This window comes from Balaenoptera musculus, chromosome 14, assembly GCF_009873245.2.
Source record: "Balaenoptera musculus isolate JJ_BM4_2016_0621 chromosome 14, mBalMus1.pri.v3, whole genome shotgun sequence".
NCBI classification, from domain to species: Eukaryota; Metazoa; Chordata; class Mammalia; order Artiodactyla; family Balaenopteridae; genus Balaenoptera; species Balaenoptera musculus.
This window is the reverse complement of record NC_045798.1, coordinates 32821953-32839207: the sequence shown is the minus strand read 5'-3', so window position 1 is coordinate 32839207 and position 17255 is coordinate 32821953. Positions and strand designations below refer to the sequence as shown.

General features: G+C 42.7%; 1 protein-coding gene across 6 annotated transcripts in view; it reads left to right on the top strand.

Moving 5' to 3' along the window:
• ARHGAP28 (Rho GTPase activating protein 28) overlaps positions 1 to 17255 on the top strand; it is a 155228-nt gene that overhangs the window by 51445 nt on the left and 86528 nt on the right. The window contains exon 2 of one of the 6 annotated variants that reach the window (XM_036823790.1): positions 2688 to 2779. The exons of the other annotated variants lie outside the window; for them this stretch is intronic. The gene's annotated coding sequence lies outside the window, so the exon portion shown is untranslated. The remainder of the gene's footprint in view (positions 1 to 2687; positions 2780 to 17255) is intronic. 6 annotated transcript variants of the gene reach the window in all.

The following is a 17255-nucleotide window of genomic DNA, read 5'->3' as shown; positions in this document are numbered from 1 at the left end:
TTTGAAAATTTGCTGTGCGTTCAGTAGTAGATGTGGATGAGGAGGAGGACTGTAACAGCACATTTTCTTAATTAATTCTGATGATAACCATATGATGTTATCCCATTTTTTGAGGTGAGGGAAAATTGGGTCTCAGAATGGATGCATAGGTTATTGCATGAGTAAGAGGTAAATCTGTGATTCAGTTCACATCAGTCCAAATGAAAAACCCTCTTTCTTAACCACTGTATTATCTTTTTTTTTCTCAAACTTTTTTTTTTTTTTTAATTTATTTATTTTTGGCTGTGTTGGGTCTTCGTTTCTGTGCGAGGGCTTTCTCTAGCTGCGGCAAGCGGGGGCCACTCTTCATCGCGGTGCGCGGGCCTCTCACTATCGCGGCCTCTCTTGTTGCGGAGCACAGGCTCCAGACGCGCAGGCTCAGTAATTGTGGCTCACGGGCCCAACTGCTCCGCGGCATGTGGGATCTTCCCAGACCAGGGCTCAAACCCGTGTCCCCTGCACTGGCAGGCGGATTCTTAACCACTGCGCCACCAGGGAAGCCCACCACTGTATTATCTTGTCTCCATTTATGCCTGCCTATTCAAGGGAACCCATGATTAGATCATTATGGCCAAACTTTAGTGTATTTGATTGGAGTAGGGGACAGAGATGAGTTTGAAACGTGAGCTAAGGCAGGTTGTAAAGAAACTTTTATAAAAGCTAATGATTTTGGAACAACTTGCCAACAATTGGGGAAGCCTCGTCAACTGATTTTTTTTTTTTTAAATTATTAGCACCTTTAATTATTATTTGTTTATTTATTTATTTTTGGCTGTGTTGGGTCTTCGCCTCTGTGCGAGGGCTTCCTCCAGCTGCGGCAAGCGGGGGCCACTCTTCATCGCAGTGCGCGGGCCTCTCACCATCGCGGCCTCTCTCGTTGCGGAGCACAGGCTCCAGACGCGCAGGCTCAGCAGCTGTGGCTCACGGGCCCAGCCGCTCCGCGGCACGTGGGATCTTCCCAGACCAGGGCTCGAACCCGTGTCCCCTGCATTGGCAGGCAGATTCTCAACCACTGCGCCACCAGGGAAGCCCTCGTCAACTGATTTTTAACAAGAGAATGGCATTATGTAATTTTTGTTTTAACAACTTAACTCTTGCAAGTGTATATAAAGGGTATTAAAATGGGAGGAGACAAGATATTGGGAGACAAGTTAGGTGGTGCAGTAGCCTAGATATATCATATAAGTTTGTACACTGGATATGCATCAAAATCGAAAAAGGTGGGTTGAGAGGTGTGTCTGAAGTAGACCTGCCCGGATTTGTGGACCTGTCCAATATGGAGGGCAAAGAAGGGGAATACAAAATGGCAGGGTGTGTAGCGATGCCATTCCTGAGGTTGGGAAAAAGGAGTTATTACAGTTGGGAGGAGGCTGAGTTTGGGACATGAGTTTCAGGTGAAGGAGACGTACTGAAGACAGTTTGACATCCTGAAAGGTCAGAGCTCAAGAGCCATCAGGCCAAAGATGAGTGAATCCTCAGCCTGTAAGTATAGCCATGGCAATGGATAAGGTCACAGGGAGGGGCTGGGTATGCTGCAAGTAGAGAGATACTGAAAAAGGATGAAGGACACAACCCAGGAAAGACAGCAATATTGAAGGTATGACCATCCTCAGCAGTGTGCCAATCTGATGGCTGCACTAAGGACTCAGATTAGATGTAGGTATTTCCCAAGCCTCGGTCAACATGATTACAAGCATCCTTCCTTAGACAGTGGCTAAGCCATTGGCCGTTGATTCATACTAGTATCGCTCTCAGAGAATTGACTCTAAACCTGGGAAATAGTTTGCTCTCTGTAAATTGACTAAGGATTGGTATAGTCTGGAGATATGTATAACTCACTCATAAATTGGTTGTTAGATGTCCCAGCTTTTCTTTAGGACTTTTAAAAATAAAGTTTGCATGTTCTAGTTTTAAAATCAATTAGTACAGTGATGGAATCCACATGAAATGATTGACGATCCCTTAATGAGTTCCAGGTTTCTTGTGAAATGTCCTGGAAACTGTACTAGCAGCTTCCAGGTCCTAAAAATGTGAGAATGCTTGATTCTAATGTGCTGTGCTCCTCCAGTAATGAGCAAAACTTCTCTAAAAATTGGTCATATCATCCACTCATAGACAGATATTTAGCAATAACCACTGCGCAAGAAGTAACAACACTGCAAGTAGCCTGTGGGAAAATACCCAAGGCACAGAGCAAAGCGTTCTGGCTGTGAGGTCCTACTGCTTGTGTCCGAACCTTAGACCCTCCCCTTACCAGCTAAGAGTCCTCAGGCCCGCAGCAAGCTCTCCTTAAACCTTTGTGAAGAAATTATAATAGTACCTGTAATATTTTTCATAGAATTGTTGAGGACGTTTGACAGATATTTTACCCACTTTGGGCAGGAGAGTGCTGTATATAATTAGTGAGTATTAACCTACACCAACTAGAGTCAATTTCTATCTTTTATTCTGTTTTAATACGTTTGTGACTGTTGTACTATCTGGGAACTTTTTATCTGACTTTCCTGAACGTAATCCAGCTTCTAGCTAGATGGGACTGTGAGTGACAGATTCTCTGCTATAAGGGGACATGGGACTGTCGCAGCAGTTCATTCTGATGGGTTTGGAAGACTATACTTTTTCAGGGTATCCCTCCCTTCCTCTTACAGAATGACCCCTTCACAGCCGTAAGCAGAGCGCTGGCCTAGCTCTGCAGCATAAGCAGGGCTCAGAACACCTGAGGCGATCCGCTGAAGCTCTGGTATGTTTGTTTCCTTTCTTCTCCAGTCCAGGCCTCAAAGAATGCTTGCCTGAGTGTTACAGTAGACGTTTTCCTTTAACGTCCATGACAGAGAATCATGCAGACATAAGGGTCCAGCCTTTTAGTAGGCCGTTATAAAAATCAAATTTAGTTTGGATCCAGGTATTATTGAAGGGTGCACTGTGTACTGCATATAAAAACGATCGTACATCGTGTTATCTGGGAAATTCACCCAAACTGCAGTATTCAGATAGACATCGAAGCTCTGCAAAGTAAGCAGAAGTGTTCTCCTTGGGCTGCTGATCAGGGTTGCAGAATTCGCATGATGGAAAATGAATAATAGTGCTGGCAAACTAGACATTTTCAGGAATCGAAGACATTTATCACATTTCCTTGGATAGAACAAGATTGCGAGAATCTGTACCATTGCACTGAGTTGGTTTTCACAAACTGAATATCAATACTGTGTTTATATTCTGAGCTCTCCATGCTGTTCTTATCAGAATTCCACAAAGTTTCAGCATATGACTCCCAGGGTACACGTATGCCATGATCCCCAAACAGCTATTTTATGACCGAGGTCTGCCCTGGTTCCAGGGCAAAGGTCACATTCAGTTGCTCGCCAGTCCTTGTGGAGAGGAGAAATGTTTTTCTGCTCTCGTATAGCACTGTAACCATCATCCTCCTTATCCGGAAAGATGTTTAGTTAATGATGAAAATCCATTTGTCAAGACTCGAGCAGGCCTCTGACGTTTCTTTATTGCTTCACAATTACTCTGGCCAATGTGTGTCTTTCTAACAACCCTCTGGCAGAAATGCAACCATCCCACTACAAAAGTAAATAGAAGAGGACCCAAAATGTCCCTGTCAGGGAACTCCAGAGCCCCTAGCTTACGTAAAAGGAACTGGGATAGTTTGGGAAACCGCAGGGGGAATGCGAGGCTGCAGTAAGACGTTGGGAAGGAGAGGCAGGCAGAAGAGTCGGACCCTGCCTATGACCAGGGGAGCTGGCAGCCGCGAGATGTGTGTTAGCGGGACTTGGCTGTGCATGTCACCTCTCAGGCAGGACCAGGTACCTGGAGAGACAGGTGCTTCCAGGCAGGGCTGCCACTTATAGAGCATGGACTGGACCTATGAGACCATCCCAGCTCTAAATCAGAGTTCAGGTGAGATTAAGGTGAAGGCCAGATGGCCAACAAGAATCTGCTTCTCCATCGTTGGCACAAGTGAGACTGTGGGGCTGCTTTTTCTGGATAGAATTTGACCTTGACTGAATATTCATATATAACATTTAAGCAGTGAGGCTGAGAAAAATCAGTCACTTGTGATGCACGTGAATTTCACAGTCACAGAATATAGTTTTCTTTATTTTGGCAACAAAATTTGTATTCTAACTCTAATCACCTATTTTTGACAGATAGCAGGAAAAATTAATCTAGTCACAGCCACAGCCAGTCAACCACATCCAATTTTGGAGTAAGTTGCTTCCAGTTAAGATTCAGGAATATTCAGGATCTTTCCCCTCCATCCTCCTCGTTCCCCTCCCTACTGGTGCTATAAGGAGTGCCTCTATAGAGGCCGTCAGGGACTTGGGTTCTGGACTCAGCCTCCCCTCCCCTGACTTCTTGGAGCCCAGAGCTGACCCCCTGACCCCAGTGGAGTTGGGGGCAGTGCTTCTGGGATGCAGACGTGGATCCGTGGGCACAGGCGTGGCTCCCACCTGGCTACCTGCTAGGCAGCCCCTGCTATCAGGACTCTTACCTCAAGCCAGGAGTGTCTGTTAGACATAGAATCAATCAATCTCCTTCTCTTTCTGTCTCTCAGCTAAAGTCAGCACCCATAGGCAAGGCCGGGAACTCCTGACCCCATCTGCCTTAGCCCACCAGGATCCTCTGTCCCGATTCTTCTTGCCCTTGTCCCAAGGGATGTCTCTGCCACTGCCTCCCTTAATGGTTAAAGAAGGGAAGCAGGAAGCAGGTGTCCTCCCAGAGCCTCCCCAAATTTGGAGAGAAAACTGTGATGACCCCCAACTCCCACCTGATGCATCGGGGCTTTATTCTGGGGAAGGGACACTGAATGCACAGCCTCTAATTGCTTATAATGCTCTTTTTCCTCTCTAAATTTTCCCTTCTTCCCAGTTTGGAGTGGGGTGGTTTAAAAAATAAAGAAACAAAACAAAACAAAACAAAACAACAACAACAAACAAAAAACTTCTCCTGCCAGTTCATATCTCTTTTCAAAATTATTTTTGTCTCTCATTTGAACTAGAGCCAAGAACTTGGAATCTTTGTTTACTGTGTTTTCTTTTCTTTCTTTTTCCTCCTGACAATTCCCCCGGGGGCAAGTGGTGAACTAGCCCCCCCGCCCCAAATCTCTTGGAATATGGGTTTAGGGAAGGGGGCAGAGGTGGTGAAGAAGGAACACATCAGTCAGAAGTATATCATATCATCGGGCTTTCCTGGTGGCGCAGTGGTTAAGAATCCGCCTGCCAATGCAGGGGACTGTATAGGTTCGAGCCCTGGTCCGGGAGGATCCCACATGCTGCGGAGCAACTAAGTCCGTGTGCCACAACTACTGAGCCTGTGCTCTAGAGCCTGCGAGCCGCAACTACTGAAGCCTGCGCGCCTAGAGCCCGCGTTCCGCAACTAGAGAAGCCACTGCAATGAGAAGCCCGTGCACCGCAACAAAGAGTAGGCCCCGCTCACCGCAACTGGAGAAAGCCCGCGCACAGCGATGAAGAGCCAACGCAGCCAAAAATAATAAATAAATTAAAAATTTTAAAAAGTATATCATATCATCCTGGCAAAAGGCAACCAAATCTCACTCATCAGTCAAGGTCCAGACTGCGTTCTCACTTCACTGGGAGTCCAGCCATTTCTGGCTGCCCTGCAGACCTGGGAAGGACTGCTCTGCTTAGCACTGACCAGGAGCATGGCTACATCCCTCAGGCGTGAAGAGGTGACACTATCTTTTAGTGTGAAAGATGCTGGTTTTTAGCATGTTGAAAATCTAAATATGAGGATGTTGCTCTTCCCATTTTTTTAGTGTTTTCCTAAGAGCCTTGATTAGAGCTCTAATGAGGAACCGTGTATGTGTCTCTCTGTGTGTGAGAATACTTGTATGTATACATACACATATAATTTTAATCATATGTCTCTAACAGACTTCTGGTTGGAGTTTTTTAGGAGCTAGCATTTATGATGCTTACTCTTTCTAACTTTCCTTGGGTCTGCTTTCTTCTCCAAATCTTGGAATTCAACCAATGATATTGCATCTAAATTTTAAAAAGGAGTTGGAAATTTTTAGGGAAAGTGCCTCTGAGAGCAAAGCGAAGGCTCTCCGCTTGCCTGCCCCCAGCGCCAACCTGCTGGTCCTGTTTCTCTAAGAGATCCTGGGGCCACTCTATTCTTCACTTCCTGGGCTGGTCTTTTAATGGCTTCCCAGCACTTCCTTTCTGCCCTTGCCTCAGGCAGTCAGCTTGTTTTTCTTTTATCTCTAAAGCTGCCCTTACTTAACAAGCCCCTTGAGAGTCTTCTCCTCCTAAAGATTGCCTACGGAATCAACACAGACTGGTGCAGTCTTTTTTCCTGTAGCTCCCTTAGACAAGTCCAGACTCTTTGTGTTTTAAGAGTATTTACTTTTAACCACAGGAAATAGTAAATTGCTAAATTGGTTGAAGTTCCTATGCTGGCTAGCTCCCTGTGCTGTCCAATCCACTCTCTTTTCTGTGCTCTGGGTTGCTCTAGCGGGCTCATCAACAAGGCCTCCTTGTCCCCTAGGTCCCAATTGCGTCTGGCCAATGGGAGGCATGGGAGGGGATCGGAACCTGTGAAGGGAGGGAGACGTATATTTATTCTCCCTCTCCCTGCCTAGGAAGCGCCTTTGCTCCTCTATCCAAGATACCCAAGAACACTGCTCTTTTCATGACCCTGTCCTACGGTTCCTGTTCCAGCTTCAAAGTTCTTTGGTTCTGGTAACCTCTCCCTCCCTTTGCACCTTTTGGTCTGGGGCTAGTGATGGCTCATCCTCTCAGTTGCAAGTCTTAAGGTCCTTAATTTTCTCTTGCTGGTGTCCCCTAATGCTACTCACATCTTAGTCAAGGCTCCCCAATTAAGCTGTTTGCGTTTGCTCTCTACTAATTCCCAGGACCCCAACTGAAGCCATGAGTTACAGACACTTAGAGCGCAGGTCCTGAGGCTGCCTTGTTACTTGAGGTGTGTCTAAACTGAACCAGCAGCATTTGGAACCCTTGGGAGCCTTGTTAGAATATCAGACTCTAGGGTTCTGACTCAGACTTCCTGAGTCAGAAGCTTCATTTTAACAAGATTCCTAGGTGATTTATATGCACCTTAGGGATTGGGAAGCCTTGCTGTAAAGGTAAGCTTCCTTCTCAGGAAGTAAGTGGCCAGGAGCCCTGCTGGGTTGAAGCTTGCTACTCTGAATGTCATCTCCTTCATTTCCTGGGACGGCCTACAACTCCTCTGGCTCCTCCTGCCCTGCTTCCGATGTTCCCACTACCCCCCATCCTAGAGCAAAGCTCACATCCCTCTTACCCTCTTCTTATTTGCTTATGTAATGGGTATTGGACACATTCTCAGCTCCAGGTACCGTCTAGGTGTTAGGAATACAAAGAAGAATAAGGTGACAGACACATCCTTGCTCTGAACTGGATTTAGTGAAAGAATGAAGACTTGTTCATAGTCAGTGTGAAGACAACAAGAGTACATACTATAACAGACACAGGAACAAAATGAGGTGGAAACAAAGGCCAAAGTATCAAAATTCAAGTTACTTTACTTGATGAATGTGAGGAAGTCCCTCTGTAAAATCCTATGAAAAGCCTTGTGTTTTCTAATTTTAGTCACATTTGAAAGTCTTGAGTAAAGATACCTGATTGTAATCCCCTGTCCTCAAACTTCATCCTAATGTCACACTTGACAAATAGCAGCATCTCTCCCAGGACCAGCCAGCAATCTGCGGAGTCAGAGTTGTTTGTATTGAGGCAGCTGCTGAGCAGCAAATGCTGATGGGCACCCAGAGCTCTAAAGACATTAAGGAGCTGATTTTTTTCTGAAAGGAAATTCATGGAGGAAAAACCAACTGATTACTTCATAAGCTGCCTTTGGAATTAATTTCAGTGCTTGTTAAAGAATCTAAGTCTCCTTTTCATAAGGTTCTCATAGGAGTTCCTAATTAGGCCCCCGTCTTCTGTCACCTGTAAGCAACTCTCCCATTCAAGACTCTGCATAATTCATGTACACAAAATAACACAGATTCCAAATTATCCAAGCAGAATGGGGGGGGACAATTTTTATACCATTATGAATTTTTAAAAGAGAAATATTGGCTTAGGGCTATGAATATTGATTTAACCGTTCATTCATTTGTTCATTCAAGAGAACCAGGTGCGTCACTCAAAACATACACATTACCTGCCGTTTTGCTACCTCTTCCTGGCGCTAGAAGTGAGTGATAGAGGAAAGATATCTTCTCCATTCCGGATTCTTGAGCCTCAACTCCCCCTCCTCTGGCCCCAGACCAGCAGGTACTGCTCCCTTCTCTCTGCTTCCCCGGCTTGTAAGCAGCTGGAACTTGGATTAACTTCTGTTAGTACTTACAGGAGTTGATGCCGTGACTGTGACTCTGTTATTCTCACACACCTCCCACCCCCGGTATGTCATAGTCCTTATGTATCAGAATGAGCCAACCAGCAGGTTCTAAGAATTCTCCCAAAGTGGGCGGAGTTGAGAAACTGGGAAAGGAGCATTATCGTGTCTGATGTGGAAACGAGCTTCTGTGTCTGTACGAGCACTAAATAGACTGCGCTGGGACCCTGCAGGCTTTGCTTAGCTTTCCAGCTGCTCACACCACCCAGTAGTGGGTTATGAAACCAGTTTGGTAGGTCACTATCAGCATGTGAAAGAATGGAATAGAAAATACATCAGAGCATGTCACACATAATGAGACTTTCATGAAATTTGTTTTTGTTGCATATGTGATTTATGTGTGTGTTGGGTGGGGATATAAATTATATTTCTTGATATGAGTGGAAGTTAAAAAATTTTTGAAAAACACTCCACTAAGAGATAGTGTTTGAAATAAGGAGAAGTTTTAAGAGGGGGGCAGAATTGAGAATAAGGTGCTTGTCTTTAAATGGAGAGAAAAGTCAGTTAAACAAAAGAGCGTTTTGAGATCAAGTGAACAAGATAACGATTTCTAGCATTGTAATTTATGCCAGTTAAACTGCATTATGAAGTCACTATTGGTCACATACTTATGCATTACAAATTTCCTGTTTTTTTTTTTTTTTAAATCATTTCATTTTCTTTCCCCTCCTTTCTTCAGTTTTTAGTAAATAAATTTTGAAAAACTATCCTGTCATAGATTCTTAAAGAAAAATTTCAGGGAATTTTTCTAACCATGCCAGAGTGTAATAAGGGGTAAGTATACCCAAGTCAGGATGAATTGGTGACAACGAGGGTAAAGATATGAGAACCCAAAGGAGGAAAGCAACCCTCAGGAAGGAGAGTTGGAATGAGCTTACCTCTCCAGTCTCCTTTCCCAACTCCGGGTCCCAACTGCTGTCCCACTGCGACCCTCCCTCCACAAGCTGGCAGAGCTTCCGTGTCCATACGAGCTCAGTTTCTTACCATAAAATTTTTTATTCCCCAGTTTCTTTTCCTTTGGCCTAAAAATATCAAAATATGGTATTGGAGTATGGTATTCCAATATGATCATTTATGCAGATTTGAATTTTATATTGAAAATGTATTTTGAGAATAGAAAAAAAATCAACTAAAGTAAAAATCGGCGCCCCTTGAGTGAAGAAGGTTACTTAAACTACATTGTTGTTATTTACCCTTCTTTGATACTGAGTATATCATTTGCTGTCACTTTTTAGGAACAAAGTTAACAATGAAAATAATCATGAAGTATTAATTTCCTTCTTGGGAGATGATCTGCAGTTGGGGAAAACTGTTTTCATGTAGATGAGTGATTCTCAACAGTGGGAGCTTTTAAAAAATACTGACATCTGGGCCCCGGCACTTAGATTCTGATTCAGTTGATGTGGAATGTGGCCCAGGCTTTAAGATTTTAAAAGTTAGGATGTGCAGACAAAGTGATGGTACCTTGAGTATTAATCCGGTGTCTCGGCTTCCCATAGGTGTTCCCATGGCGGCTTTATTTTACTGCTCAAAAACACAGTTTTAACCAAAGTGTTAAAGACTTCTCTATTATAAATACGTAGGCACAAGGTATTGTTTTAATGTAAAAGCTTAATTCATCTTTTCTAACAATCTCCACCAGTTATCAATTACTGATTAATCCAGCTGCCATTTCCTCCTAACTAACTTGACTTAACTTAGTGTTCTTCTTTCGGCACATTCTGTTTACTTCTGCCTTTTGTCTTGTCAGAAACTCGGCTTCAGCTCCTCCAAGCCATCTGGGTATGTGAGGCGCTTGAAGATTTTCTTCCTGCAGCTTTTGGCTGCATACATTAATTTGGTCATTCATCAAATGCTTTCTGAGTGCAGACCTTGTATCAGGGCTCAGAATACAAAGGTGACTAAGACACAGTATTTTCCCAGGAAGAGGAACTCCTGTGGCCATTTCTCTCTCATACCAAGAGATAAGTGCTAACAGAGAGTATCCACAACAATATTTGGGAGGAGAGTGTGAGAGGCTCTATCTCTGTCAGCAAAAGCTTCAGGCTGTAATGGCATTTGAATAGAGTCTTAAAGGACAAATGTGTTATTTGACCTGGCAGCAAAAGAGAAAAAGGACATTTTTGTCGAAGAAAACAGACTTGCAAAAGAATGCCACAGTCCATGGCTTGTTCAAGCAAAGGTGGAAGGTCTGTTTGTTGGTGAGGAATTGCAGGGGATGAGGCTGAAAAAAGAGACTTGGGAGACAGGTTCTCCCATCTTTTTATGACATGTGTATGTGTTTGCGCCTCGACCTTTGCACAGGTAGGGAGCCAGCAGAAAGGGAACTCCAGGGGCAAATCTACATTTTGAAAATATTCATCTCAAAGCAGTGTGGAAGATGGACAGAAGGGAAGAGATACAGGAAGCAAGGAAAGTGTATGCGAAGGCTGTTATAAGTGATGGAACTATGGTCCAGGCACTATCGACAAGACTTGAAAAGGACTTAAAATAATTACTTATAGGAAAAACATGCATGGTGGAAAATCACGAAGATAGCAGAAGAAAACATTAAGGGGAAAATACAGATCATCTATAATCCTTTCACCAGGGATAAACCACCATTAGTGATTCATTCCAGTCATTTTTCCCTGCATAATTTATATGGTTGAGATAATTTTAGATCCTGATTTTTCATAGAATACTATGAAAAACATTTCTTATTATAATAAAGACATTCCATTAGCATAATTTTAATGGCTACAAAATCACTTTTGTATGGATGCGTAATAAAAATACCAAACCATTCCTTTAGCTGGTTGTTTCCAAATTTTCATAAATAACCTTATATTTAACATCTTTGTGCATAAAGTTGTATAAAATTATAGTTTTACAGGCTATATAACTTAAGTAAAAATGAGTTAAACCACATGTAACATTAAGACTGTAATGCTACTTATTGTATTTCAGAAAACGTGCAAAAACTTGTGCTCCAGATTTTAGAAATATTCAAGATATAAAATAGTTTGTTTGGATTTGGTGAGCAATTACTTTCGGGAAGTCTAAAAGTGATGTATTATTCTAAAATGATTCCAGTTTTCTAATTTGGCAGACTTGGTAAATTATATCATCCTTAACCAAGAAAAACAGGAATACAGGAGGAGCAGACTTTGCACGGCAGATAATGCGTTCTGTTTTGGACTTGCTGCATTTGAGATACTGCACTGGTAGAAAATACAAGTGGTACACAGTGGGCAAGTGAAAATGTGGTGTGAAATTCAGCAAAAGAAGTGGGAAACTCAGGGTCTAGCCATTTGGCAAGTAAGTGTTAGTCAAAGCTGTCCAAGTAAGCAAGAGAGATAAATCAGTAAAAATAGAGGGATGGGAATGAAACTCCGGAACACTGCAGCTTTTAAGAGTTGGGTATAATAGGAGCCAGTAAAGTAGACTAAGGAAGGGGGGTTCAGGAAAACCAGGAGATAGCATTGTCCCAGAAGCCGGGAATGAGAGATTTTCCAGAAAAGAAAGAATGGCTACGGCCCTGACTTTCAACCATATCAGATACATTGTCCCATTTATCAATCCCAAGATGAAATTTACAGATAATATACTCTCCTTGTGCGCATAATTTTAAAAATCAACATAATGCCCCAACTGTAATATATAAAAAAAGGAAAGTATATTTTATATAGTAAGTGTTTCAATATGTAAACGTTGGGACACAGCTCAGGCAGACGACACTGTGAAGGAGTCAAATGGTCGCTCTGACGTGCAGAATCAGTGTGGACGGAGACCCTGCATGTGGAGACTGGGCCGGATGAGCTTGTCCTGTGTTACTGCACAGGACCTGAGTTTCCAGAAGGGTGGATATTCGAACTAAACAAAGCACAGTTTTCCCTCAACTTACACAGTAATTGTGTTCCTGGAAAATTCCGTACATAAAAAATCCTTTGTCTTAAGTCTAAAACTGAATCGGGCTCTAGGTTGCAATGATTACAAACAAGCCTTTCACCTGTGGTCAGTGTCCAGCAGGGTATTTGAAAGTCACGTGTGACACAGGACGATTCTTTCTCCGTGCAGGACTGTTCACTGCATCGTAGGACTCCTAGCATTCCTGGCCCTGCCGATTAAATACCAGAAGCCCCCTAGTTCTTTCGACAATCTAAAAGCTCTCCCACAGCATTCCAGAGCACTCCCTATGGAGTGACGCAGTCCAAGAGAGAAGCATGGGTTCACAGTGTCAAATGCCCCTCCTTAGTCTTTAGATTTCTTTAGTTTTTAGAGTTCTGGCTAAGCAAGAAATGGAGGGGAAGTAACATGATGGTGCAGTAATTGTGACCTCTGTAGAATTCTGTGGTTGTCCCTCCGTAAACCAATTATAGAGTTTTTCCATTGTTTCTACATAAATTTTTCCAATCCCTTCCTTCCTCTCTCAGCTATAGGTTCTTAGGTTAATTCATTAGATATACAAATATTGCAGTTCCCCTTAGCAATGGCTCTGATCAAGCAGTTTCCAGCCCACTTACAAACTAAATTTGTTCCTTAAATCTGCTTCCAGACCAATGCTTATAATTACCTCGTTCAAATTTGTATTTTAAACACTAAGCAGAACTTAATGAGGATCCTGAAAGAAACACCTCAGTTATTCTGGGTGATATGTGTGGCCTTTACACTGATCATTTGGGTGTAAAAGCTTTCCTCATTTCTTCCCAAAAGACTGTTCTACTTTGTCCTGTGACCTTGGGCAAGTCACTTAACATCTGCAGGTTCCATTTCTTCGTAATTAGAATACCTATGAGACATGATAAATGTGAAACTCTAAAATGCTATAAAGTATAAGGTCCATAATTGGTATGGACCATGGCTGCCTATAGAAGACCTTGGCATGTGAGAGTAGGTAAGGTGTTCTTATGCTTAAAATAAGGACAAATGAAGAAACTTGCTCCTTCAATATTTCTTTGAAGTATTATTTTAAATATTCAGACCATGGATGCTCCTCTTACATATACCTCTATTTCACTGCATGTTCAGTTTTTCCTCTTCTTTCTATCTTTTCATGCCCAAAGGGGACTGGCAAACTTGGGGTGGGTAGAAACAGTATGGAAGAAAAGAATTAAATTTAGGGCTCTGGTGGTTATGTTCTGAGTGGCAGAGAATAAAGAATTACAGTCTATTTTTAGGGAACTGTTTAAACGTCTTTCCCTACTCTCCTTCCTTGTCCCACCTCAATTGCACATGAAGCCATGCTGTGAATTGTAAAACACTGCATGTGTTTCTGGGCAGTGACATTGAAAAGATGGTAAGTTACCCTCTGTTTGCTTTCATCAGGAGAGGTTGTAAACTGGCTTCCAGTTTGTTCAGGGAGATCCACGAAGGTTACGAGTAATCAAGAAGGGCATCAGAAAATATAATTCACAATACGAATGCAAAATTTGACACCCAAACGCATTCATCAATATGAGATTATCCTGGATTACTTGCCCAAGGCTCTATTAGATCATTCCTACAATGGGTATAAAGGGGAGAGAGGGGTTATACATTGTAAATTCTGTACAATGATGAAATTAGTTATATTCTTTATTCATTTTCAGTTAAGAAAAATAAAAATATTAAATAACAAACACTGATCAGCTGTTTTCTTACTTCAGTATTTCTCTTTAAGAGAATGTGTATGCTGTGCAATCCTAGGCTTAAGGTGCTGTAAAATAGATACACAGAAAACTGATCGTGCTTCTGATAGCGGCCGGGTTGGTTCTGTATTTTCTATGGTATATCTCACTGCACATGATGAATACTCCTCTCCCAACTCCTTGGAACCTCCCCACAAACTAACTTTCATAATAGACTAGCAAGTTTTGTCAGAAGCCATCTTTTTTCCTTCATAACGTGGTAAGTAAACTGCAATGGTTTTTGCTTGATGTTTTTGCCTGACTTCAAACACTAGAAAAATTGTCACTTTTAAAAACTGGCTCATTGGCCTTCGGCATGTAATAGGAAAATGAGGCCATGGTCCTGTGAATTGCAGAAGGGTCTTGGAACCAACCATTCCTTCCAGGAGGAGCTTGATCCTCCAGTGGTCAGTGACATCGTGTTGCTGTTCTGTCTGTCAGAGGTCATACCTTCGCGCCGATAGATTTTGTTCTGGAGTCATTGTCTTCCTTAACTTGTAATATTAAAAATTCACGGTTTTCAGTTTTCTCGTACATTCTTTAGAGTCACGTTAAGGGCCTAAAGTCTTTGTTTCCAGATCTTGCTCTTTGTTCATTCAACAGAATAAGTCAAGCCTCTGAATTCTCATATCACGTGACCGATTGAATTTTTCAGTTATGGTTTTTCCTAGATGTACCAGGGAAGATTAAACAGGTTTAAACAGGCTTTCTGGAGAAATCAACTGAAGCATTGAAATTTTATTTACTCAGATTGCCATTAGAGTATTTTTCTGCACATTTGGATTATTAAAAACTAACTTTCTAAATCCAGGAATGGAATTTAGAGCACTTTTCTCTAGATAAGTGGACCTTTATACAAAGATTCCGACTCAGAGTATGAAAAGAGCACAGGCGAGGTTTAGTTGAGCCTCCCATTCTTCCTGAGGTCCAGGGAGGAGAGTCATGGGTTAAGAGTTTGTCAGTGTGCCCGGAGGACGCAGCCTGTGCTCCTGGGGAAGAAGTGGGGCGGGTGTGCTAAGCGCCATGGCTCCTCAGGAAACCGTCTGCACTCTTAATCTGGAGGCGGGGACGGATGTCTCTAGACCTGTCCGAGGTGGCACACAGCAGCAGCCTGCACCAGCAAAAGCACATTTTCTTTTGCTCTGGGCCAGGGGTCAGCACACTTCCTGTAAAGAGTCAGATGTAAATATTTTCAGCTTTGTGGTCCATAGCACCTCTGTGGCAACTATTCAACTCTGCCACTGCAGCACGAATGCAGCCAAGGACTACTTCGACAGTGGGAGAGGCTGGATGTCAGTAAAGCTATCTTTTGTCCACGTGTGGTTTACTGAGCCTCCTTCTCGTTGGGTGACCGGGGTGTAGTCCGACCTTTAAGGTGAGAGGAGACATTTAGGGGTCTGGTTCCCATCCACATAAAGGGTGACCAGACATTTAGAGGTTGGGCCTCCCACAGCACTTGTGGTACCCAGGCCACTGCTTGGAGCATCCCAAGGAAATTTTTAAACCATAGCCAAGTAACTTTTTTTTTTTAATTAATTAATTAATTAATTAATTAATTTATGCCTGTGTTGGGTCTTCGTTTCTGTGCGAGGGCTTTCTCTAGTTGCGGCAAGTGGGGGCCACTCTTCATCGCGGTGCGCGGGCCTCTCATTATCGCGGCCTCTCTTGTTGCGGAGCACAGGCTCCAGACGCACAGGCTCAGTAATTGTGGCTCACGGGCCTAGTTGCTCCGCGGCATGTGGGATCTTCCCAGACCAGGGCTCGAACCCGTGTCCTCTGCATTGGCAGGCAGATTCTCAACCACTGCGCCACCAGGGAAGCTCCCAAGTAACATTTATACCCTTACATTTTCATGTGTAACACTGGAGTCTAAATTCAAACTATAACGTGTGGCACAAGGCAGACTGTCATATCTAAGGCCTGCAGGCTTTTCCTGTGTTTGGGGACAGTCTGGTAAATGGATGGATAGGAGTGCTTAACAAAATGTACGGAACATGTGAGGGTGAGATTCCAAGTATTTATTAACTCTCAAGCCCAGGTACCAAGAGCAGCGTGCCCTAGTGGTAGCCAGCAAGGATCTACTGGCAAGAACTAACTGGAAGGAAGTTCTCAATAAATAGAAACAGTCTGAATACGTGCATGTGCACACACCCGTGCACGTATCTACGTACACATAGAGACACACACACATACTTTATCCATTACAGCTCTTCATCGCCCTTCCCTCTGTACCTGACGGAGAAAAACAGGATTTTGCTAAGCTTGAACCCTGCCTTCCTGCCTCCTTGGCAGGCTTGCTCAGTCCCCTTGGGCCCCTCCCTTACAGATCAATCTCTCCTTTTCTTTCTTTGTTTCTTTTTTTTCTTTAATTGAAGTATAGTTGGTTTACAATGTGTTAGTTTCTGGTGTACAGCAAAGTGATTCAGTTATACATATGTATGTATATACATATTATTTTCCATTATGGTTTATTACAGGATATTGAATATAGTTCCCTGTGCTATACGTAGGACCTTGTTATTTATCTATTTTACATTTAGTAGTTTGTGTCTGCTAATCTCAAACTCCCAATTTATCCCCTCCTCACCCCCTTTCCCCTTCAGTAACCGTAAGTTTGTTTTCCATGTCAGTGAGTCTTTTGTAAGTTCATTTGTGTCATATTTTAGATTCCACATATAAGTGATATCATATGATATTTGTCTTTCTCTGTCTGACTTACTTCACTTAGTATGACAGTTTCTAGATCATCCATGTTGCTGAAAATGACATTATTTCATTCTTTTTTTATGGCTAAATCTCTCCTTTTCTAAAAGTTCCTGCCTTTAAAGATGCTCAGATCATCTTCATTCTAAATCAATAACCACTTATTTGAATACAACATTTTCTATCCGACATGTTAGTCATTTTCTTCAGAAAAGTTAGGTGGTCACACAGGCTAAGAAATTCAGTAGCAACCAATTCACTGCCCTCTTTTTAATCTATCTCTTTTTCCCCTCTGAATTCTATGAAATTCAGCTTTGTTGTCATTTTTCAAAAACACCTAATTATAACATCCTATAGGTCTTATAAATGAGACTGGCGAAGTAACCTATTTAACGAAGTCCCATCAGACCTTTAGTGAATTAAAGGAGCAAAATCCTGGGTTAGTCTAAAACTGCCAAT